Below are 24,623 nucleotides of genomic sequence, written 5' to 3'. Positions count from 1 at the left end.
AGCAAGTGACATAGCAAGTGACAGATAATTTCTGTGATTCCCAAGCAAAATGTAAGATGTGTTTATTCACTCAGTCATTCAGCATTTATTATATGCTGGGTCCTATGTGGTAGTGGTGGTGGGGTATACAGAAGTAAGACACCATCCTTGCCAGTGTAGTTATAGGCTTATAGGCTAGTGTAGAAAACACGTTTTTATGAAGGAGAACGTTGGTATTATGCATGAAGAAACATATGGTCAGAGTTTGGGGTCTGGGATTCTAGGAAGACTGCCCTGAAGAATAATAATCAAAGCTGAAGTAGAAGAGTAATCCTTTGGCCCTACCTTTCTTTGTAGTGTTCCAGGCAAGAGATGGTGATGGGTCAGGACAGGTAGTTAGGGGCAGAATATGATGGAGTCATATTGATGGATTTGAAAAATACTTAGGAGGTACCATCTACAGAACTTAGTAATTGATTGGATGAGAGGATGAGTATGAGCATTACTCTGAGAAATCTTGAACATCAGTGTGAATGATTTACTGGAATGAGCAGCAGCATTGGGAGGAGAAATATTTTTAGGGGTGAAAGAAAAGAACTCTGCATGGGCCACTGTGTGAAGTGTGCTGTAGTTAGGTTTGACCTCTCCAAATCTCATGTTGAAATTTGATCCTCAATGTGGTGGTACTGGGAAGTGGGGCCTAATGGGAGGCGTTTGGGTCATGGGAGTGGATCCCTTATGAATGGCTTGATGCTCTCCTTGCAGTAATGAGTGAATTCTCCACTCTATTAGTTCCCATGAGAGCTGGTTATTATAAAAAGCGTGGCACCTCCCCACCCCTCTCACTTCCTCTCCTGCCGTGTGATCTCTGTGCACGCCTGCTTCCATTTGCCTTCTGCCACAAATGGAAGCAGCCTGAGGCTTTCACCAGGTGCCCATCCTTTCGGCCAGATGAACCATGAGCCAAATAAACCTTTTTTCTTTATAAATTATCCAACTTCAGGTATTCCTTGATAGTAACACAAAGCAGACTAAGACAAAGTCCCTGCAGGACATCCAAGGCAGTTGGATGTTGAGGACTAGTTCTCAGAAAAGGAATTTGAAGGTTCTGGAAACATCAATGGTAAATGAAACCCTGGGCTGGTGGAAGAGTGGAGAGTGAGACAAGATGGAGGACACAGTCCTTGGGGTCACCAACCTTCAAGGAATGAGTAGCGAAAGCAGCACAGAAAAAGGAGGCTGAAGACCAGCAAAGACACAGGACAGGGGAAAACCAGAGGGTGTGGGGTCAGGAAAGCCAGGGGACTGAACGTTTAAAGATGGAGACATAGCTGCCAGACACTGCTAAGGAAGATGACTATCATGCAGAATGAAAAATGCCCCCTGGATTTGGTGACGCTGAGTCACTGCCACTTCACACACCATTTAGGAAAGTGTGGCTGTGGAAAGCAGGCAGGAAGAGGGCAGGAACTAGGGAGACACGTGTGAACAAGGGGTTTTTTGTTGGTTGGTTGTTTTCAGTAAGGCATATTAGATGAGCACAATTTTATGTGGAGAGAGGACAGCTGCAGAAATATTGATTCTGTTCCTTACTACGTAAGGTGAAATCTGGATTAGTCTGAAGACTGAACATTAGGTTTTCATTTGAAATGATCAACCTACAGGTAAATTTCTAGAATGCAAACAACCATTTATAAGCTGGGGACAGTCCGTGCTTCTCCTGGAGCCCCAACAGCTCTCTGGGATGTGGCTGTCATGAGTCCTAGGGTAGGTGTTCAATAATAACTTAATCAACTGGTGGATGAATGGAGTGACTCTGAGGTCTGATTAATCACTTCTCCCTGGAATTTCAATCATGGGCAGCTCATTCCACCCATCCACACTCGACGACATTATTCGGGGCCTAACAGTACCAGAGCCCTGGGCCTGGCAGAATTTATATCACCTCAAACCATGGCACAGGGAATGTGTGCAAGGCACACACCGGGACATGTCCTCTGTGCACAGTGGGAAGTGTAAAGGAAGCTGCTCCCCACACTCCATGACAAGCGAGGCTCCATGTGCATATTTGCTCCCTTGAAGAGAGCAAAGGAAGCAGCCAGCACACATTTCGTCTCTGCTCCCACCACTGGCGACTCCCTGTTATCTTTCACATTTTCCCTTGGCGGCACCTGAGAAGTTCATCCCAACAAGCTGATTCTCAGTGAGTTTAAGGAATGGTGTGGGTGGGGTCTTACATAGGCATATGTTTTTGTGACATTGTTGTGATACAAAACTCGGAAAAATAGGAGGTAACCGTGTCATCTTGTCTGGGACCTTCCAACTAAAGGCTGCTTTAATTTCAGGGAGCACAGGCCTTGTAGAGGCTGCTTAAAAGATAGCCAACATTAATGCTCTATGTTATACACCAATTAAAAGTTGCACTGAGGCCGGGCACGGTGGCTGACACGTGTAATCCCAGCACTTTGGGAAGCTGAGTGGGGTGGATCACTTGAGCCCAGGAGTTCAAAACCAGCCTGGACAACATGGTGAAATCCCATCTCCACAAAAAATACAAAAATTAGCTGGGTGTGGTAGTGCATGCCTGTAGTCCCAGCTACTCGAGAGGCTGAGGTGGGAGGATCACTTGTGCCCAAAAGGTTAAGGCTGCAGTGAGCTGTGATTATGCCACTGCATTCCAGCCTAGGTGGCAGAATGAGACCTTGTCTCAAAAAATAGAAATTTAAATTTAAATTTTAAAAAAGTTGCATTGAAACCAGAGGAGCAAAACTCAGTGAGGCTAAAGTATTAATACTAAAATAAACAGATTTCATCTTGGTAGAAAAGAGCTTATGCTTTTCTCTTTTCTTCCAATAAACTGGGTTATATATATATAAGCTGCTTGATAATAATAGTGGCTAATGTTTATTCAGCCCCAACCACTGTGGTGTTTTATTACATTATCACATGTATTCCTTGTAACAACCTATGAAGTAGGTGCTTTTATAATCCCTACTTTACAGATAGGAAAGTGAAGCTCAGAGAACTCAGAGTAACTTTCCTGAAGTCATATTGCCTTTTAGTGACTCAAACAGGACTGAAGCCCTGACCTCTGGTACCAACAGCACATGTGGACTTATAGAAATAAACCCCTGAATCTGCATACATGTGCACACTGAATAATCAAAGCAAGGTGAGAGCTGAGGTGTCAATAACGATACCTGGAACTGTGCAAAGACTTCACCATGATAATCAAAATCACATACACGTCTCAGCAGATAAATATTTTTTCTCTGGTTAGCTTTTCAATAAAACCAAAGACACTTTCGGGAAGCTACAGGTGCATTGATTATGATTTCAATAAACTATTGGACTGCAGCAGGTCTCCTGGGCAGTGTGTGTTTGATACCTGGTTGACCAGCTGCTGAAGACCCAGAGCTCAATAACAGTACAGTCAAGAAAGGAACATTCAACAACAAGGATGTTAAGCATGCTTGGATTTTTTGAAAGGATTTTAGGAGATTGAGCTAATTAATTGAGATTATTTAATGTTAAACTTTTTGTCAGGGCACTACTGAAAAATGGTGTGGCAGCCAGAAAATCTGAGAAGTTTGGCAACTTAGGATAATGCTCTCTGGAGTTTTCAAGGTGGTTGCCAGAGCAACCTCAGGGACTAGATCCTGGAAGAGCTGAAACATTCTATTTTAAAAACACCCAGTTGATCATCAGAGAGCCAGAATGAAACAACCAAATAATAAGGCAGATATTGAGAATGTTTTAAATGATGAGCATCTTCCCAAACTGGAAATAATTTAATCGATGAGGAATATTTTAAACCCTGGAAGCAAAGAGATTTCAAAGTGAGTCCCCAGGGGTCTGATTATCACCTGCATCTTGCACAAAATATTGATACTAGACACTCTTCTTTCTGCTTGAATTTCCTCCTCTCAACTCCTGGCTACATTACAAGTTCCTGCTACCCTTCAAGTCTCACCTCTTCAAAGGAGTCTCTCATGCATGTATTCATTCATTCATTGAATAAATACTTGTTGAGTAATTTATCCTATTAATGTGAGCCAGATATCCTGCCAGGTGATCCAGATGCAATCCTGCTTTTAGGAAGAGTACAATCCAGAAGGAGAGATCAAAAAGATACATAAATACCCACAACGCACAGCAGGACAAGACCTTCAGCTTGTAGGGTCCCAAGAGTCACTGGCTCCCAAAACTGTTGCACATCAGAATCCCTTCGTAGATATTAATAAAAATGTGAATTCCCAAGTTCTACTTCAGAATTTCCAGAGGGTGGGGCCCAGTGATTTGTATTTTAAATGCTGTGCATATGCAACCAGGTTTGGGAACAACTGCTAAAGGTGAGAAAAGAACCTATTCCCAGCTGAAATGGTCATTAACAATGTTGTGAAAGTGAGTGGGCTTTAGGCAAGCCTTTGTCATCTAGGGAAGATATGGCACCTGAATGGAGGGAAGGTTCCCGGCTGGCCCGGTCTTGAAGCTAGTGAGAACCAGGGCAATAACCTGGGGAAATGGCCTTTGGGGACAGCCATGAAGGTTAGGCTAAGGAGTTGGGACCTGATGCAACAGGCAGTGAGGAACCATCAAAGGCCCCTAAGCATGACAGTGATATGCACAGCAGCGTTAGCAGAAATAATTATTGGAGTTGTGATAGATGGATTGGAAAAGTTGGCAACAGGCTTTAGAGAAGCCAACAAAACTTCCCGGTTCTTTTTTTTTTTTTTTTTTTTTGAGACAGGGTCTGGCTCTGTCACCCAAGCTGGAGTGCAGTGGCATGATCAAGGCTCACTGCAGCCTTGATCTCCCGTGCTCAAGCAATCCTCCCACCTCAGCCTCCTGAGTCGGTGGGACTACAGGTGGGTACCACCATGCCTGGCTAAGTTTTGTATTTTTTGTAAAGGCAGGGTTTTGCCATGTTGCCCAGGCTGGTCTCAAACTCCTAGATGCAAGCAATCCACCCACCTCAGCCTCCCAAAGTGCTGAGATTACAGATGTGAGCCACTGCGCCCACCCTCTGGTTCTTAAAAGTAAAATGATTAGAGCTAGGCGTGGTGGCTCATGCCTATAATCCCAGCTACTCAGGAGGCTGAAGTGGGAGGATCACTTGAGCCCAGTAGCTCAAGACTGCAGTAAGCTAAAATCACATGACTACACTCCAGCTTGGGCGACAGAGCAAAAACCCTGTCTCCAAAAAAAAAAAAAAAGAGAGAGAGAGAAAGATTAAAAACCTAAGTTGGTTGCAGTAGGAATGAAAAGGAAGAGATGAAGAAACATTATTTAAATATGTTAAATACCATTTTGTTTCAAAAGGGATAGTAGATGGCTCACAAATGTGTTATTAATTATGACATATTCATCTCTGTACAGCTATATTTAGTAATACCTAGGATCATGTTTAGTTTATTTGTGCGTTAAAACATTTTTCTCTGGGTTTGTTTCATTTTCTGCTTCAGAGGAGATGCGATTTTAAAGACACTCATCTATGGAGTGCCCCAAATGCGCTAGGACTGCACAGGCTGCGTGGGGAACTCAAGGCTGAAAAAAGATATATCCTTGGCCCTCAGGAAGATTATAGCCAGGTAAGGGAGATAAAACATGTACACAAGATATCATTATGCAGGAAGAATATGCTTTTAAAAATCCAGTAAAATAGAGAGAGCAGAGATTATTTCTTTAGTGGAATAGAAAAGGCTTCATAGAGGAGATGACACTTGAGTTGAAATGTAAAGATAACACTTTAGCCAACAGAGAGGAACATTCCAAGTGATAAAGTGGTGTCAGTAATGTCATGAGGATCTCAAATCACAGGGCAGTGATGGTAACTTATGCATCTCTCTTCCCAGCACTTGGCACCCTCCTTGGCACATAGCAAATACTTGAAAAATGCTGGCTGAGAAAACGAGTGTTTGAAAGAAAGCAGATTGCAATAAGGTTAAAAGATACGTTAGGGGAAGTCGCAGAGTACCTTAGGAGCCATGCCAAATCCTTTAGTGGTCACTTATTCTCCAAAACTGGGATCCAGAGATTTCTGGGTATGGAAACTATATATGATCAAGGTTTGCTTAGATCATTCCAACAATGTGAAGGGTGAATGGAGGAGGAGGCCTAGGGATTCGAACAAAGACCAAGAAAAACAAAAAGCAAACAAACTAGGAAGCCTCTGAAATAGTCCAGGCAAAGAAATGAGAGTCTGAGCTCTTCCAGCAGTGGCCTGGAGGAGGCGGGCTGTAATTCACGAAGCACTCGGGAAATAGAATCCACAGAAAGGCAAGAGATGTGGTCTAAATCCCGAGTAACATGGAAGACAGTGTCTCAATTAACTAAAATGGGTGAACGAACATGGCTGTAAAGCAATTCAGCAGTACCCCTTATCTGTAGTTTCACTTTCTACTATTCAAATTACCTGTGATCAACCACATCTGAAAATAGGTAAGTACAGTACAATAAGATATTTTGAGAGAGACCATATTCATATAACTTTTATCACAGTATATTGTTATAATTTTTCTATTTTATTAGTTATTAATAATAAAGATAATAAAGTTAATCTCTTACTATGCCTAATTTATAAGTAAAACTTTATCATAGATATGTATGGATAGGAAAAACATAGGATATACTGCAGCTTGGTACTATCTGCAGCTTCAGGAATCTCCATCAGGGATCTCGGAACATATGCCCCATGGATAAGGGGGTACTACTGTAATGAGTAGATGGCAGGTTGAAGGAAGAGAGAACCCTGAACCCTTCTCTTCCTCTTTCTGTATTCCTGCTTCAATCCATAAAATAGGAATTTCCACCAACTTTTCCACATCTTGGGGAATTATTAGGGAGGAAGCCTGTGGCCTGGCTTCTCTTGCTCCTGGACTTGCCTGCCCTTAAACTGCAGGTATCCTCTTTCTCTACTCCTGCAAGCACGTGGTAGGTTTACGTGGTCAGGTCCAGAGACTGCCTCCTTGGCAACACAAGCCTGGAGTGAGCCCACCCCTCTGCGATACTCTCTTTCTCCTACACTTGAAGGTGCTGGAGTCCTGCCATGCCCTTCCATGCAGCTGGCTGGATACCACATGGTTCTTCGGCTCCCATCTAGACTCTTGTGTCTGTTCTCAATTGATTCAAAACTCAGAGACATGGGTAAGTGTGATTCATAAGCACTCCTAACCCCAAGACTGAGTTTGAGGTACAATGAGTAAAAACCAGATAAAGATGCCCAAGATGGTTAGAAGCACATTCGTGGAATTCAAGAGAGAAAGCAGGAGAAGATGCGTAGATTTGGAGCCACTAGAAGACGAACGATGATAGATGCTTCAGCATTGGAGGAGATGAGCCCTGGGGAGGGCCCACACTCAGGGTAGGGCCCACACTTACTCAGGAGCACAAGTGGCTCACACTCAAAAGCATGTGGTGCTAGACAGACATACGTGGTGGTCATGGAAGTGATCTGAGGGCAGACACCCCATCTAAAGGGGTCATCTGCTACCCACTCCAGCTGACTGTTGTCCTGAAGAATACGAATCCACTATTTCCAGGTCCTGTGTTCTGTTTTGTTTTGTTTTTTCAAAAGCAGCTTGAAACCCAGATTTTTGTGTGGGGTTTTCAAGTTCCTAAAATATTAAATGAATCAAATGAAAACAAATTTGCAAGACATCTCTGATCCACAGGCTGCCAATAGCAACTCTTAGTACAGAGTAAGAGGAAAACAAGGGCAGAAGGTGCATGAACACCTGTATTTGGGGTGTGAGAAAGGAGAGAAAAAGGAGAGACATGAGTGTGCATAAGACAGGAGGAAAACTAAGATGGTCTCATGCCAGGAAGCCAAAGAGGAGCAGGAGACTAGTCATGTCATACTACATACTACAGGTCAAAGGGGAACAGGACAAACAAGTCAGTCTATTGGATTTGGCAACTGGGACGTCATTGGTGACCTTCAATCAGCAGTTTCAATAGAAGGAGAGGCACATCTGCCGGACTGCAAGGGATTCTGAGATGCGTAGGAGTCAGGAAGCGCAGGCGGGGAGTGCAAGGGACTCTTTCCAGAATTGGGCAACATATGAAAAAAGAAATGTGTGGGTTGGTAGCGTGAAGGGTTACCAAGGCCAATGCAATTTTTTAGAACAAGGAAGACGAAATGTGTTTTAAGACAGGGGAAAAAAGGAGCTGGATAACAATGAGAGAGAGAAGGTAGTCAAAAGAGGAAGCTGGTCTGGATACGCTCCAGAGTGAGTCAGAGGGGGACTGAATCCTGAGGCAGCATTAAAATGGGGCCCTGAGAGGAGAGGGGCCCTGAGATGGGAGAGGAGGATTGGAGAGGTGAGGACACGAAGTGGAGGGGGAAATAGGGAACTCAGCATCAACAACCTCCACTTACTCAAGAGCATCCATGGCTGAGAGAGAAGGGGTTGAGGGATGGCAGGATCGCTGGGGAACTTAAGGAAGGTAGAGAAAACCAGGAGCTGCCCATGGAGGCAGCATGACCAGAGACAGGGAGCAGGATGGGGTGAGTCAGAGGATAGTTGCATGGCAGGAGGGCCCTGCAACAGTGAGATGGTGGGAATTCTAATGGACAGAGAGCGTCTCAGCAGCACCAGGGGCACACCTAGAGGAGTGAAACTGATGAGGTGGGAAAGGCACGTCAATAAGGACAAGATAACAACGAGGGCAGGATGTTCATTTCTTTGGTGCCGTCCAAAAAGGCCACACAAGGTGGATGCCCAGTAAGTGCTGAAGAGCGGGTACAGCCTGCCAGCTCTGAACTTGACAGCCAGGGTTCTCAGCCATGCTGCTCAAAATAATGTGCATACAAGGATCTTGTTAAAATACAGATTATGATCCCACAGGTCTGGGTGGGGCATGAGATTCTGCCTTTATAACAAGCTCCCAGGAGATGCCAAAGCTGCTGGTTCACTATGCTATTCAAGTCATGGACCACTTGAATAGCAATATTCTTGGACCATCCCAGGACTCACATTGCTCATTGGCCAAGCCCACAATGGGGTAGAGAGAGAAGAAAAGCTGCTTCTGTGAACTTTGTGGTTAACTCAATCATCCATACCAACTGAGGCCGGGGCCGGGGGTATCTCCATGATGTTTCAAAGCAGTACAGAATTCCTTAATTGAAGTTGGGGGTGGTTGAAGTGTGTTTTGGGCTTGTTGCTTTTCATCCAATAGATTTTCTCTCCTCATTACATTGTGCTTAAACTTTGATTAAAATGAACTTTTCTTTCCTGTGGTCAGAAAGGAAAGGCAGCTGTGGCTGACACCTGTAATCCCAGCACTTTGGGAGGCTGAGGCGGGCAGATCACTTGAGGTCAGGAGTTCGAGATCAGCCTGGTCAACATGGTGAAACCCCATGTCTACTAAAAATACAAAAATTAGCTGGGTGTGGTGGCACACACCTGTGGTCCCAGCTACTCGGGAGACTGAGATGGGAGGATTGCTTGAACTCGCGAGGTAGAGGTTGCAGTGAGCAAAGATCATGCCACTGCACTCCAGACTGGGTGACAGAGCAAGACTCTGTCTCAAAAAAAAAAAAAAAAAAAAAAAAGGAAAGGAAAGGAGAGGCAGCCAATTAGAGGTTGGACTTTTAAAGTACATAATAATATGAAAAATTATCCACATGTGAATAATGAAAACTAAATAGGATTTGGACATATGAAATCAATAAACAGTAATGAAATAAAGGTGAATGGTATCATAGGGAAAAAACCCTGGTTTCAGGGAAACAGAAGACAGGCTTAGTCCTGACTAACTGTACCACTTTTTGGCATTGAGGCAGGTCTCTCTCTCTGCACTTTTGTTTACCTTCAATAAAAGAGTGAGGCCAGAATTCACTAATATCCTTTCTGGCTTTTCCATTAAAGGGACATACATGCAAACCTCCCAAATGCTGAAGGAGCTGAGACATCAAAGAATGGGGCAGACAAATCCAGTTTGTTGGTATTGGGTCATTGATTGAGAGAATGTACAGATAAAAGTGTGGTCTTGGGCAGCCACAAGACAGGTAGATCTCCGCATTGTTACTCCTCAGACCCAAGGCTTATAGACCACAGGGAGAGGGTACACGTGCTCTAGCAAGACAATCAAAGGCGACCCTCCAGAATAGGCAAGGATGCTATGTGCGTCATTGCCTGTAATTTGTCTGATGAAATCAAGGTTGACATGTTCTTACTGTGGAGACGGTAAGTAAAGTTGGAATCAAGAGCCATTCCTGGGACTAGGGCTAATCAGAAGTGAACATGGCGGATCAGCATCCAAGATGAAGTCATTTTTGTCCCCACCCTAGCCCTAATATTCTATTATTGTAACCTGGAGAACTGTGACTGTAGAATTCTCAGAACTGAACACACCTCTTTTGCTTTCATTCACCAAACATTTACTGGACACCTACAATGTGCGGACACTGGTGTTGGACTCATAACAGACTCAGTCCCTGTCCTCTAGCAGCTCCTGGTCTAGCTGCAGAAAGAAAAATGCAGTGCTGCCTAGTAAGTGCTAGGGTAGTCATCAGACTGGGGTGCTAGGGGATCCCCCAGAAGCACACAGACTCCAACTGAGGAAGGAAGCAAAAGGCTTCCCCGAAGTGATGATGTGAGCTGAGTCTTAAAAAATGGGTAGGTTCAACTCAAAAAAAAAAAAAAAAAAAAGAAAGAAAGAAAAGAAAAAGAGAAAGAGAAAATAAAAGTGAAGGAAGAAGGAAGATGAAGGGCAAGTGAATGGTGCTGAATTCAGTGTGGCTGGAGCAGGGTCCTGTGGCAGCCTGGGAGAGACATCCCTCTCTGCAGAACATTTACAATCCCTCACTGCTGCTGCTACAGAGAGAGCAGACACCACCACGTCCCCTCCCTTCACCCTCCTCTGTCAGGTTGCTCAAGCGATTCCTATCACGGGCTCAATACCTTGAACATCCAGCACAAAAATCACAGAATGGGAGCCGGGGATCCCAGGAGGGAGGGGAAAAGAAGAGGCGAAGGTGCTGAGCCACCACAAAAGGTATTGATCAGAGTGGCTTGTGACTCTGCATAACTAAAACTAAACACCACTGTGGAAAGGAGCCAGGGCTGTGCATGGAAGGCACATGCGGCTCTTCCCAAGAATGAAAGGGGCCCCAGGCAGCGCCCTGCTTCCTGTTCATTTTCCCACATATTTATATGGGGAAAGCAAAGCATGCAGCCTTTGATTGCAGTGCTTCCTAATCCTGCTGCTCATTAGAAATACATGGGGAACTTTTAAAAACTACCTGCATTTGGCACTCTTCAGAAGAGGTCAGTGTCACAAAAAAAGTGGAGAAATGGTTCTAGATTAAAGGAAACTATAGAAAACACAACAACTAGATGCGACGTGTGATTTTATTCATTTATTTTTATTTTGTTGAGAGGGAGTCTCGCTCTTGCCCAGGCTGGAGTGCAGTGGTGTGATCTCGGCTCACTGCAACCTTCGTCTCCCAGGTTCAAGCAATTCTCCTGTCTTGGCCTCCTGAGTAGCTGGGACTACAGGCTACTGTAGTCTGCCACCACGCCCAAATAATTTTTGTATTTTTTACTAGAGACGGGGTTTCATCACACTGGTCAGGCTGGTCTTGAACTCTTGACCTCAGGTGATCCACCCGCCTCATTCTCCCTAAGTGCTGGGTTTACAGGCGTGAGCCACTGTGCCTGGTGCAATGTGTGATTTTTGATTGGATCCTGGATTTAAACAATAACAACAACTATAAAGAACACTATACAGAAACTAGGGGAATGTGACTATGACTAGGTGACAACATTAGAGCCATGTCCTTTGGTGTGACATGGTATTGTGGTTACGTCGGAGGATGTATTTGGGGATGCAGATCCATGATGTGTACAATTAAATGGTCCAGCAAAAAAAAGTATGTGCTGTACATACACGGGGGATGGGGAAAAGCCGAGAAGGCAAATGTGGCAAACTGTGAACGAGCGGCGCATCTTGGTAAAGGCTACGTAGGTGTTCATTATGCTGCTCTTCCAACATCCCCTTATATTTGACATTTTTCAAAATAAAATGTTAAATGAGACTCAGGGGATGGCGCCCTGCCTCTGGATCCCTGGGTTTTAAAAGCTCCCCCAGATGATTTGAATGCGCATAATCCTGCATCATATTATCTGCTGCTGAGTTTAGCTTTTGCAGAAAGCACCTGCTGGCTTTCAGAGCTGTTAAGACCCTGCAGGGCCACGCTGCCCTGGAGAGAGCCTTCTCATTGTTCCCATGCCACTGCTTCTAGGAGAGAAGGGGCTGTGTCTCCACTCCTCTTTGATGACCTGAGACTCAGGGAGGTCCTGCTCTGTAGGTGATGCAGCCTGCTCACACCAGGCAGGACACACACCGTCCTTCCACCTGCCATCCTGCACCTTACTACCTGCAGTGTGCACTGGTGTGGCCCATGCCCCTACCTCCCGAACACTGGTGTGACCCACGCACCTACCTCCTCACTACCCGCAGTGTGCACTGGTGTGGCCCATTCCCCTACCTCCTGAACACTGGTGTGACCCACGCACCTACCTCCTCACTACCTGCAGTGTGCACTGGTGTGGCCCATGCCCCTACCTCCTGAACACTGGTGTGACCCACGCACCTACCTCCTCACTACCTGCAGTGTGCACTGGTGTGGCCCATGCCCCTACCTCCTGAACACTGGTGTGACCCACGCACCTACCTCCTCACTACCTGCAGTGTGCACTGGTGTGGCCCATGCCCCTACCTCCTGAACACTGGTGTGACCCACGCACCTACCTCCTCACTACCTGCAGTGTGCACTGGTGTGGCCCATTCCCCTACCTCCTGAACACTGGTGTGACCCACGCACCTACCTCCTCACTACCTGCAGTGTGCACTGGTGTGGCCCATGCCCCTACCTCCTGAACAGCAGTTCATGTTCTCACTCCACCAAAGGCGCACCTCTGAGAGGTGTATTACAGAATCCAATCCGATGAAACTCTGGCCTCATTCATCGCATGATTGGTACACCACTGCTCGCTTTGAGTTGGAATACATCGCAGGCTGAGGTGGGAGGCCTGCAGAGCAGCAGTGACTCAGGTGCTGCAGGGAGAATATGCAGGTGCTCATCTTGTTCTGCCTAAATACCTGCTGCGTGCTGGATGAGCTGGCGGTGGGTGATGGGGCTAATAGAGTCAACAGAATCCTGCAGAACCAGGAAATGTTCACATGTATAAAAACACTAGGAATATTTTTGCCTCATGAAAAAAGATGAACTTCTATCTTTTAGGAAACAAATTGCTTTGGAAACTCTATTCTTAGCTCAAGAACTGGGTAGGGAGGCTTGAAAGAGGCAACCAGGCAGGTAAAGGCAGCAATGCTAATAGGAAAGCAGTAGCTGCCCATCAGCACAGCCAGGCCAACGAAACTCAGTGCCCTAACCATGGTAACTAACATTGCAAAATGCTCCCTAGGGCACTGATTTTTCCAACTTAGCTGCACAGTGGAGTCACCTGGGGAGTTTTGTAAAATACTGATGCTGAGTCTCTGGTTTGGGATGAATTCTGGGCATCAGGATTTTTTAAATTTCCCCCAGGTGATTCTAATGTGCAGCAAAGTTTGAGCCCCTCTGCTAAGCAGGCTTCATGTTCATTAACACATTTAAGCTGCCCATCGTGGCTCAGCTGGTCTGATGGTCACGTCTAACTTGGCCAGCCCTCTCCCCTCATGAGTGCAGGCCCATGTGGGATGCACAGACACGAGGTCACTGGCTCCTCAAAATCTCCTGGCCCCTCCAACAGGTAGAAAAAAGGTTTTGACCAGCCAGGACAGAGGTCAGAAGTGTTTCCTGCTCTGGAAAGAAACAGGGCAATGGTTTGCCCCTGCCTGCACACTGGAGCTATCTTGGCAGCATTTATAAAATGCTGAGGCCCTAACCTCACCTCCTGAATTTCCAATTCAATGATGAGGTTCGGACATGGAAATTAAAAGCTAGCCCTTACAACCAATGTGTTTCCGCAGGCCCAGGACAGTAAAGGTAGAGGATGCTATCTCAGTGAAGTCTCCCCTGACCAGCAAGGACAGGGCCCAAGGAGTGGGAAGAAATGAGGGGGAAGGGAAGAGAGGGGAAAGAGAAGTCAGGATCTTCGTGTCTGCAAGGTCTCTAGTAGAAGTCTCCACCTTGGCAGGCCATCAGAATCCTCTGAGAGCTTTTGAAAACACCACTGTCTGTGCCCCCTTGACCAGTCAGGTGAGACTCTCTGGGGTGGGGTCCTGCATCTGGATCCTTGGGTTTTAAACGTCCCCCAGTGGGTTGAAATGTGCTGCTGAGATTGAGAAAGCTGGTCTCTGAGAAGAAGTTCCTGACTGCTCAATTCTGCATCTACCTCGGGCTGTGCCTAGGGCTGAGGACAGAAGGCCGCCTCTGCGACAGGCCAGCCCACACCCCGGAGCATCTAGTCATGGTGACGCTGGTGTGGGGAAACAGACACTGTCTTCTACTGCTGGTGGGAATACATCTGCTTTGACCTTTTTGAGAAAGTAATCTGACAATTTTTAGAAAAGTATAAATTTATATACCCTTTTGCCTGACAATCTCACTCCTGGGATGTAAGCCCACAAAGGTGTTTATTGCAGGGTTGGGGCCAAACAGAACCGAAAACATACAGAAGGTCCATAAATATGAAAATGACTAAATAAATTGTGTGTACTATGGAATATTATGAAAGCTTGTGTCATTATTTTTAAGAGAAAACTATAGCTATCGACCTACAAGGGTATCGGTGATGTAATGGTATGTGGGGAAAAAACTAGTTATAGGATAACAACTTTTCCATTATTAGGAAAGAGAAAAAAAACTGAGCTGGAGTGTATATCTGTGCATACATGTATTTGTCCATCTAAATGCGCATGGAGATACAGCATGACGGGAGGATACAAACCCAGCTTTTATGTCAGAGAGTTAGGAAGGACAAGGGTGGGGTAGCTTACTAATATTTTCTTCATATCAACTTTGCGTCATTTTACTAGTGAAAATATGAACATATTATTTTTATAACTAAAACAATTAATAAAGAAAAATGAAATAGCATGCTCCAAGGAAAGACTGCCTGGATTCAAACCCCAGCTTTGCATCTACTAGCTTACATTACTTAACTTCTCTGTCCCTCAATTTCCTCTTCAGTGTAAAGGGGACCATAACGATGTCTACATCCCAGGACTGTCGCGACTGAGATCATCCAACCAAGCACTTTGTACAACGTCTGGCATATTATACCACATATAATACCTTAATAAATGTTGTTATAGAAAAAAACACTTAAGCCTCTGTTAGGAGCTGAATGTTCACCTCCCCCCAAAATTCACATGTTGAAACACTACCCCCTAATGTGATGGTGTTAGGAAGTGGGGTCTCTGGGAGTTGATTAGGATTAGATGACAACATGAGGGTGGAGCCCTCGTGAATGGGATTAGTGTCCTGATAAAGGGTGCAGAGAGAGCTTGCCCCTCCACCATGTAAGGCTGCAGCAAGAAGACAGCTGTCTATGAACCAGGAAGTGGCCCTCTACAGATGCTGAATTGTCTGGCACCTTAATCTTGGACTTCCCAGCCTCCAGAGCTGTGAGAGATACATTTATGTTGTTAAGCCACTGAGTCTAGGGTATTTTGTTATAGCAGCACAAAGATAGCCACTGAGAACCAATCTTTCATGTCTAGCTAACCTCGCCTCCTCCGGCAAAAAAAAAACAAAAAAAAAGAACCCGAGCCCCCCTTCCACTCTCTGCATAGCAGTGTGACACCCCCCAGTGGCCTCTCCAGAAGCTTATGCATGCCATGGCTTCCGGGGAGCCAGCATAGCACCATGGGTGGTCAGGGCCCTTCATCACTTCCTTCAGCCCCAGCATGGGTCAATGCTGTCCTGCTCTTATGTGACAACTTTGGGCAATGAAGTGCCTGGGATCTCCTGGGAAGGGACATCCTACAAACAAAAATAGTTACAATAATTACATGACTTCGGGCCTACTCAGCAATTGGCACCTCTGCAGAAGTTCACATGGCAGATGTGGATTTTGTCCTGACTCTGTGCCTGCTGGGGAGACAGGCACCGGAGCTAATTAGAATGACAAATGACCCATGCCCTGTCCGACATGTGTTGAGCCAACCATCTAGGTCCAGGGGACAGGCTCTGCACTCTGCTCCCTGCAAGAGGTGTGGGAGCATGGAGAGGCGGGACCCAGTCCCTTCTGTTTGGGCCCTTTTTCCAGGAGAATGATGGGGGAAAGTCTTCACAGACTTTACTGAGGATAACTTTGCTTTTGATCTTGATAAACACATAAAACCCAATGAAAGAGGATCCAAGTCTTGCCCTTTCTTTCTCTGAAGCACATCTGGGATAATGAGAAAGTGCTAGGAAAATTAAAACCCAGAAACTCATTATTTACTCTATTTGCCATTCACCAAAGAACAGAATTCAAGGGCAGGTAAATCATTTCTCCTAACCAATGGGATGTTGTTTCCATGAAAACTCTTCTCTGGTGCAGAGATCCTGTTGCAGACTGAAACATGTCCTCCCAAATTTTATATGTGGAAGCCCTAACCCCCAGTACCTCAGAATGGGACAGTAAGTATTTGGAGACAGAGTCTTCAAAGAGGCAATTAGGTTAAATGTGGTCATTAGGGTGGGCCCTATTATGCCAAAACCCTATTAACCTCAGTAGGGAGGGTATCAGATTCAAGAGTCTGAAGAAGAGACCCAGAGCTAGCAAACGAGACATGGGGTTTTATTAGGAGCCTCCATACAGGGGAGAGAGTCCAGCGGCGGCAAGCTGGAAAGGAGAACTGCCTTATATACAGAAATGGTCCAGCGGTGATGGGCTGGACAAAATATCCGCCTTCCTACAGTGCAGTGGCAGTGAGCTGGACAACACATCCACCTTCCTACAGTCCAGTAGGTGGTGGGCCAGACAAGATAACCACAAGGCCCAGTGGCAGCAGGGTAGGCAAGAAAACCACAACCTCCTGCAAACATCATGCAGCTTATAAGACATTTTCACTTAACACTCTCCCTTAATGAGCCCCACATGGCAACCTGCATTCAACGCAAAGCTCAGGGCCTCAATCCCCTGTGTGCATGTCCCTGACAAGTGGGACAGGTAGGGGGTGAGGGACTCAGATTTTTATCATAGATAAGGTATGAATCTCTGGGTTGGCCACACACAGGTTCCCCAGCTTGGAACACACATTCAGATGCGTCTGCCGTATAGGGCCATTCTAAAGGTATGCTTAGATTATTGCTGTCAGATGGATTTACCCTATAGATCCTAACCTAGTATGACTAGTGTCCTTAAAGAAGAGGAAATTAGGACACGGACACACAGAGGAATGATCATTTGGAGACAGTGAGAAGGTGGTCATCCACAAGCCAAGCGGAGAACCCTCAGAAGGAACCAACCCTGCCAACACCTTGATCTAGTACTTCCAGCCTCCAGACCTGTGAGAAGACGAATGCCTGTGGCTAAAGCCACCCAGCTGCTGTGTTATGGCAGCACTGGCTGACACTCAGCTGCCGAAGGGCCAGGAGAAGGGGGTACAGTGTCCTCTGAAGGTTCTTTCTCTCAAGACATCTTTCTATCAAGACATCAGTTTCAACAGTCTCTTGAGGTTGAAACAATGCCTTTGGTCAAAACCCCTTAGCCCATTTTTGACTTGGAGGGTGGGAATCAGTGGGGAAGAGATGGTAGTCAGACTAGAGAAGAGAACAGGGCCCATCCACATGAGGCTAACGGTGGATCCTGGAAATGGATATACCCGGGAATGTCCAGGGATGGTGCCAAGCTTGCTCTGAAAAACTCAAAAGATGTGGAAGTATTCTGGGAAAAGTAGGGAAATGTGTCTTTAATCCCTAGAGCATGGAAACATAAGGACTATTAGAAAGGGCAGGGATTTGGGTGTGAATCCAGACCCTGCACTTACTAAGTGACCTCATAGCCCTCCGAGTCTCAGCTCCCCATCTCCACATCACAGCAGTGTGGTAAGAACAAGTGAAACACTTGTAAAGCACGTAGCACATGTAAAGCATGTAGCAGTCACCATGGAGTTTGTTCCACTCATTCATTCATTCATTCCATCAGCAAATCATTACTGGCTATGTGCTGCGCTGGCTGTAGGCAAAATTCCACAAGTAAACAAGATTCACAATTAGTGCCCTTACTCATCTTCTAGTCTGCTAAGGAAAGCATGCTTTTTACAAACTATTATACCTTCTGAATTCCGCCTATACCTACCTTCCTTTTAAAGCCCAGAATATGTGTGCTTGAAATACATTCTCAATAACTCAGAAAGACCTAACATTGGCAATTGGTATCACCACTGTCAAAAAACGTGAAGTACCCAATGGCATGTATTAAAGTCTAGCTCATGCAGAGAATTCTACAGTTTCTCTCAGAAGACACATAGTTTGTCATTTATCAGTACACCCTGTCTAAGTGGTTCTTTTATTTGGTTCCCACCAGGACACCAGTGCCACTGGTGCTACCTTACGCTGGTGCGCTGAGTGGTAACAGCAGTGATGTCACCACTAAAAGGCCACAATAGCAGAGCTGTTCTTGCTGCGTGTTCCCCGCCTACCTCCTTGTGCTATAATCGGTGATCATTGTCCTCCAGAATCTCATCATTGCTTTGACCATTTGGCTGATACAGAAAAGAAACAGGATGGCTTTTCTGTCCCTTTATAATAATGGCACTTTGCATTTGTATAGCACATTTAACTTATTCAGTGCATTTTCTTGTCTACTGCCGGGTCTTATCCTAATGAAACAAAACTCCATGAGTTGTGTAATTGTCTGTGCCAAAGAGACAGCTTAGAAATCAGAGCCAGTGAAACTCAGTTCTGGAGGAGGACCAATGCCCCAAATTGCTTAAGGAATAACAAGTCCCATAGAAGTTACAAATGGAGCCAGCATGATAACTCGGCCATGCAGCTTTTCCGTGGTGAGAAGATATGTCTGGAGCATGTGAATTAATTCAGCACAAGTCGGGAGCTCAGAGGAATTCTCTTATTGTCCCTACCTAGGTACAGGCTGGCATGGTTTTACCTCTAGAGAGGGGCAGTAGGAGTTGGAAAGAGTGAGAGGTGGAGACTGGATAATGCTACCGAAAATAAGAGGCTATTAGGATTTGTAAGATTGGCCCATTTTGTGGCCCAGAAACAGGACCCAGAAATGTTTCTTGCTTCTTCAGCAATTTGGAAAAGGGCAAGAATGAGTGCCTGGAAGGGTGAGCATTCTGGGGGCTGAAAAACAGAATCTTTACTTCTCATCACATTCTGGAAAATGAAGCATCTGGAAGCAGAGTTCCCACCATGAAAATGCAGGTGGCTCGTGGATGACTTGCAATGAGTCATCCCGTTGGGCTGACCATCTCCCTGGAATTTGGGAAGTAACTCTTCAGTCCACTTGGGCACCTGTTGGCAAATTATTGCTTTTACTCTGCTACCATTTTGAAAATTATGGCTCTCTAAATCATACCCCGGAGAACGGAGAAAATGAAAATGCCTCCCCACCTGCACTATTCTCCCACTCAGTGATCCTCAGTTGGCTACACATTAGAATCATCTGGAGAGCTGTTAAAAAAACAAGTGCCAAGCTGCACTTCAGAAATTCTGGGGGGTGGGACAAAGGCAACAGGATTTTTTAACCTCCACAAGCAATTTCAGCATACAGCCAAGGTTGAAAACTAGCGCTCTAACTATGTCCACTACAATGCTCACCCACTGGGCACTGAGGGTGCTCTGATGTGACAAGCACGTCACACCTGTCATGGCCTTTCTCTGGTCTCCACATGGCTTTATCCCATGCTCAGCAGTGGAAATTCCTGCTCACGCATTATGAAAATCATAGCCCATGGTATTTGTGGTTGCCAGTCTCATGTTGACTAATCCTTGCAGCTAGCTAACATGAATCTGACACCATGCTAAGTAATGTAGCAGCTGCAGAAACCAGAAGGACAGGATCCTTGTCTTCAAGAATATAACCGTGTAAAATACGTGTACAGGCAACTACCATATAAGGTGTTAGGTGATCAGGGCTTTGAGGGACTCTCAGGCAGGAATGCAGAGAAAAAGCAAGATTTCTTTTAGCTGTACTGAGCATGTCTTCACAACTGACACACCACATACACACACACACGCACACACACACACATAAATTTATCCCCTTCAGCACATAACAACCAACTATGTACATGGTAGGTGCTAAATGAATTCCAGCTGAAAGAAAGAATAAATTCAGATTGGTACCTATTGGGTTGTTCCATCAAAGCCAACAGCCAGCACTTCTCAGCTCCCCACAACCCATATCATGCCCAGCCTCCTCCAGGTCCCATTTAATATCATTCAACCTGTGACACCTCGTCTTGCTCCTCTCCCACCTCACATTCCTGCCCTTAGTTTTCCAGAGTGCACATCAGCGGCTGTGTGCCCTGCACAGGCTGCGCTGCTGATCGACTTCCCCCGTGAGACAGAGATCTGCAGCTGTCCTCCAATGTCCTCACTCCCACTTCTCTGGAATAAAGTCCCTGATGTTGAGCTGAGCACATAGCCCCACAGAATCAAGACTAGATTCTGCCATTTGCCTCAGATCTGGCCAAAGAGTTAAGGGGAAGTGATGTGTGTGACTTCTGGGTCACTTCCTTCAAGGAAATGGCCCTTTTCCTCTTGCCTCCTCCATCCTGCTACTTGAAAGGAGGTCATGATGTGACGTCCTCATGGTCCACATGGACGAGGAAATTCCCTAAAAATGACAGCTCCAAAGACGGGAGGAGCCTGGGTCTCTAGACAGCTTTGTGAGGCCGAGTCCCACCCACCCCATTCCAGCCTGAACAGGCCTCCCAAGGCAGAGTGAGCCCCATCATGTTTCAGTCACAGTAATAGTGGGTCTCTGTTACTCACAGACCCAAACCCATATCCCAATATGCTTTCCTGCCTCTCACACATCCTACAATCCCAGAGTTCCTTGTTACATTAATGAGAGGAGAAGGATATTATGAAAACCCAAATTGTTTCTGTCAGAACAATCAATGATTTGGTGACTTCTCATAGCAAAACTCCCAAGAGTCCATAAATCTTTATTGCTGAGAAGGTCAGGCTGTGACAATCTGCTCTGCCTCTGCCGATGAATGCAGTAAGGGGACCAGCCTACTTTCCTCTGGTCCGCGTGGTCTGTGGAGACTACAGGGGCGCCTGAGAGATCATCATTCTTTTCGCTGGCCCTGCAGAGATTGGCCCCTAGGGTAGTGGTAGGAAGCTCTGTAAAGTTATGGAAAATAACTGACTCCTATGAATGTGAGGAACTGGAAGCAGCAAGGGTTGAGGACTCTGAACATGGACGCTGGGACCTGACCTATGAGCTGGGTGACCTTGAACAAGGTACTGACCATCTGGTGAGCAGATAATTTCACCCAACTCACAGGGTTGCTGTGAAGGCTCAGTTCACAGCAGTTCCAGGCCTCTCTGTAAACCTACTGAACCTGAACTTACCAGAATTGAGGGGAGTACATTAGTCAGGGCTCTCCAGGAAAACAGAACCAACAGGTGTGTGTGTGTGTGTGTGTGTGTGTGTGTGTGTGTGTTTAGAAAGAGAGAGAGATTTTAAGGAATAGGATCATGCAACTGTAGAGATTTGGTAAGTTCAAAATCTGCAGAGCGGACTGGCAGGCTGGAGACCCAGGGAAGAGTCAAGTTGCAGGTGAAGTCTGAAAGCTGACTGCTGGCCAAATCCACTCTTGCTCAGGACAGCTCCGTCTTTCCGCTCCAGTAAGGCCTTCAACTGCTTGAGTGAGGTCCACCCGCAGAAGGGATGATAATGTGCTTCACTCAAAGTCCAATTTATTTTTTAAATTTTATTTCAATAGTTTTTGGGGAGCAGGTGGTGTTTGGTTACATGGATAAGTTCTTTAGTGGTGATTTTGGTGCACCCATCACCTGAGCAGTGTACACTGTACCCAATGTGTAGTCTTTTATCCCTCACCCCCTCCCACCTTTCCCCCAAAATCCCCAAAGCCCGTTATATCATTTTTATGCCTTTGCATCCTCATAGCTTAGCTCCCACTTATAAGTGAGAATATACGATATTTGGATTTCCATTCCTGAGTTTCTTCACTTAGAATAATGGCCTCCAGTTCCATCCAAGTTGCCGCAAAGGCCTTTATTTCATTATTTCATTCCATTTCATGGCTAAGTAGTATTCCATGGTACATACATGCCACATTTTCTTTCCACTCATTGGCTGATGGGCACTTAGGTTGATTCCATAGTTTTGCAATTACAAATTATACTGCTATAAACATGTGTGTGCATGTGTCTTTTTCGTATAACTAAAGTCTGATTTAAATGTTAATCTCATCCAAAAAATACACCCTCACGGAAACAACCAGAACAATGTTTGATCACATATCTGGGCACCGTGACCTAGCCAAGGTGACAGATTAAATTAACTATCCTGGGTGGATGGGAATCTACCTTTCAGAGTCGTATGTTTAATCATCAATCCAGATTCAATGTGAGGCACAGCCAGGTTTAGGGACCTCAAAGACACATCCTAAAGTCCCTGACAGTTTTAGGGTTTCTCCTCCTGCTGCCATGAGGGCTGCTGGACTTCTTTGCTTTTTGAAACTGGTTGTGACGGCCCCAAATTCATCTCAAAACCAACCTTCTGTTGTGTCTCAGGTGAGGAAGGTGCTCTCTCCACACACAGCCAGGACATAGCAAGTTGTGGAAATGCTCCCCAAGTCCAGGGCTCAGCTCATCCGGGGCTGTCTGCAAAGGAGCCGGCAGCTGGCAACATCTGTCTGCTGTCAACTTCTCTGGATGGAAGCTCTTGTCCCTCTCCTCTCCTCCTCCGTAGATCCAGTTCTCCAGACCCTGGGGAGCCATCCTGGCACTGCTTAGGAATCACCAGAACATCTACCAAACACTCAAGTCACCAAATGCTTCCCAGAGTGTTTCTCTACTGTGGCCCCCCATGGGGCATTTTCAAAACAGAGATGACTAGACCCTCACAAGAACTCCTGGAGCAGATCTTCTGGAAGTGATTCTTAAGCAGACATATGTTGAAACATCTCCAGAGGTGATCTTGATATGCAAAAAAATTAGAAACCACCAGTTCCACTAATGACGAATACTGGAGACCAGCAGACTCTAACATTTGCTACTTCCTGATACGATCCTAGCATAGAATTTTCCCAATCAGGGAAGCAAGGTCTGACTGAAGAATATCCACACCCTTTGCCCCTAACTTTGTAGTCCCCCCACGCTGACCAAAGCTTGAAAAGGTGCTTGCACATTTCCACTTCTTCTCTTGCTTCTCTATGACACCAGGAGAACAAGCCTCAGGTGGTCGCTGGAGGACGAGATGTGTCTGAGGCTAACTGAGATGAGCTAATGGCCTTCTGCCCACCAGATACAAGAATGAGCTCCAGCCAAGACCAGAAGAACATCCCCCCTGCCCAAGCACAGCCAAGGTCAACAGAACTGACCACATGACCCATGGACTTGTGAGAAATAAATGGTGGTTGCTGTAAGCTGGTTTGATACCTTATTATCAGGGCAATAGAGAACTAATAAGGATAGGGTCAACCAGCTACCCAGATCCCCAGTGAAAAGCCAGTGCCCATGTGTTAGGGATTTGTTTGTAAAGTCCTTCACTTCGCCTGCTGTGGCCCTAGGGAAGGAGTGAGGTGAGGACAAGCCCCCTCCAACTTCTGGTTCAGCAACCCCATGACAGCACCACAGTTTACACATCAAGGAAAATGTTCCCTCTTTCCCTCTGACTAACAAGGAGTTTGCCACGGAAAGCATCTGAAAATAAATTATACATGAGACATGGGTTCTGAACTAGTTACAACTTTTGTTCCAGGATATTTTTACTTCTCTTCAAATATTCCCTCCAGGGGTGAACTACCCTACCAAGAAGTGAAATGAAATTAGACAAAGAGCCTAAAAGAATCCACTCGGACCCATCAACAGTGAGCCAAGCATCTTACAGGCTCCCTGAGGCCCTATGTGGTTTCAGTATCCATAGCTTCCCTTTAAAACAGCTGAGCCATGTTACTGTAGCGGTGGTCCTTAAAGAGCATGTTTTGACAAGAAGCAACAATCTCCCTTATAATGTGGTGATCAGAAATGTGGACTCTGGTCACATGGGCTTGCCTTCAAGTCTGAACTCTACCACTTAAGAAATAGGAGACGCTCAGATATATACTTAACCTCTCTAAGCCTCAATTTCCCTTTCTCTTAAGTGTGGCTTTTAATAATGATTACTTCATAGGGTTGTTGTGAGATTAAAGGAGTTAATACTTTTAAAGGCATACAGTAGTCAGCATCACTATTTCCATGCTTTAGAAATCCTCCCAAGAAACAGAGAATTCTGATCTAGAAAACTTCTGTGTCAAGGATGGTCTCTCTAAGGCACTCCACACAACTGCCTTTGAGTTTACATATCCCTTTTCACTGTATCATGTCCCTCAGTTAAAATATGCCATTCCCTCCAGAGCCCTGTAGGAAGAACCGTATTAACAGCTAAAAAGAACTGAAATCAAGTCAATCCCTTGTGGCAAGGAGTGCCAGTAATTAGGGAAAAAAAGGCACCATCTTCTCCATTCCTCCCAGATGTTTTTAGAGACTGGGT

The 24,623-nt window shown here is 45.6% G+C and overlaps 1 protein-coding gene and 1 long non-coding RNA gene across 6 annotated transcripts in view; one reads left to right on the top strand and one right to left on the bottom strand.

Moving 5' to 3' along the window:
* CNIH3 (cornichon family AMPA receptor auxiliary protein 3) overlaps positions 1–24,623 on the bottom strand; it is a 323,021-nt gene that overhangs the window by 30,249 nt on the left and 268,149 nt on the right. The gene's annotated exons all lie outside the window — the stretch shown is intronic.
* On the top strand, positions 3,575–15,309 carry LOC134731940 (uncharacterized). The gene is made up of 3 exons (XR_010114668.1): positions 3,575–3,818; positions 5,445–5,570; positions 15,125–15,309. It is a non-coding gene; the product is annotated as an uncharacterized lncRNA (long non-coding RNA).

This window comes from Symphalangus syndactylus, chromosome 19 (assembly GCF_028878055.3).
Source record: "Symphalangus syndactylus isolate Jambi chromosome 19, NHGRI_mSymSyn1-v2.1_pri, whole genome shotgun sequence".
In the NCBI taxonomy this organism is placed as follows: Eukaryota; Metazoa; Chordata; class Mammalia; order Primates; family Hylobatidae; genus Symphalangus; species Symphalangus syndactylus.
The sequence above is the reverse complement of the archived record's forward strand: the minus strand, read 5'-3'. Positions and strand labels throughout refer to the sequence as shown.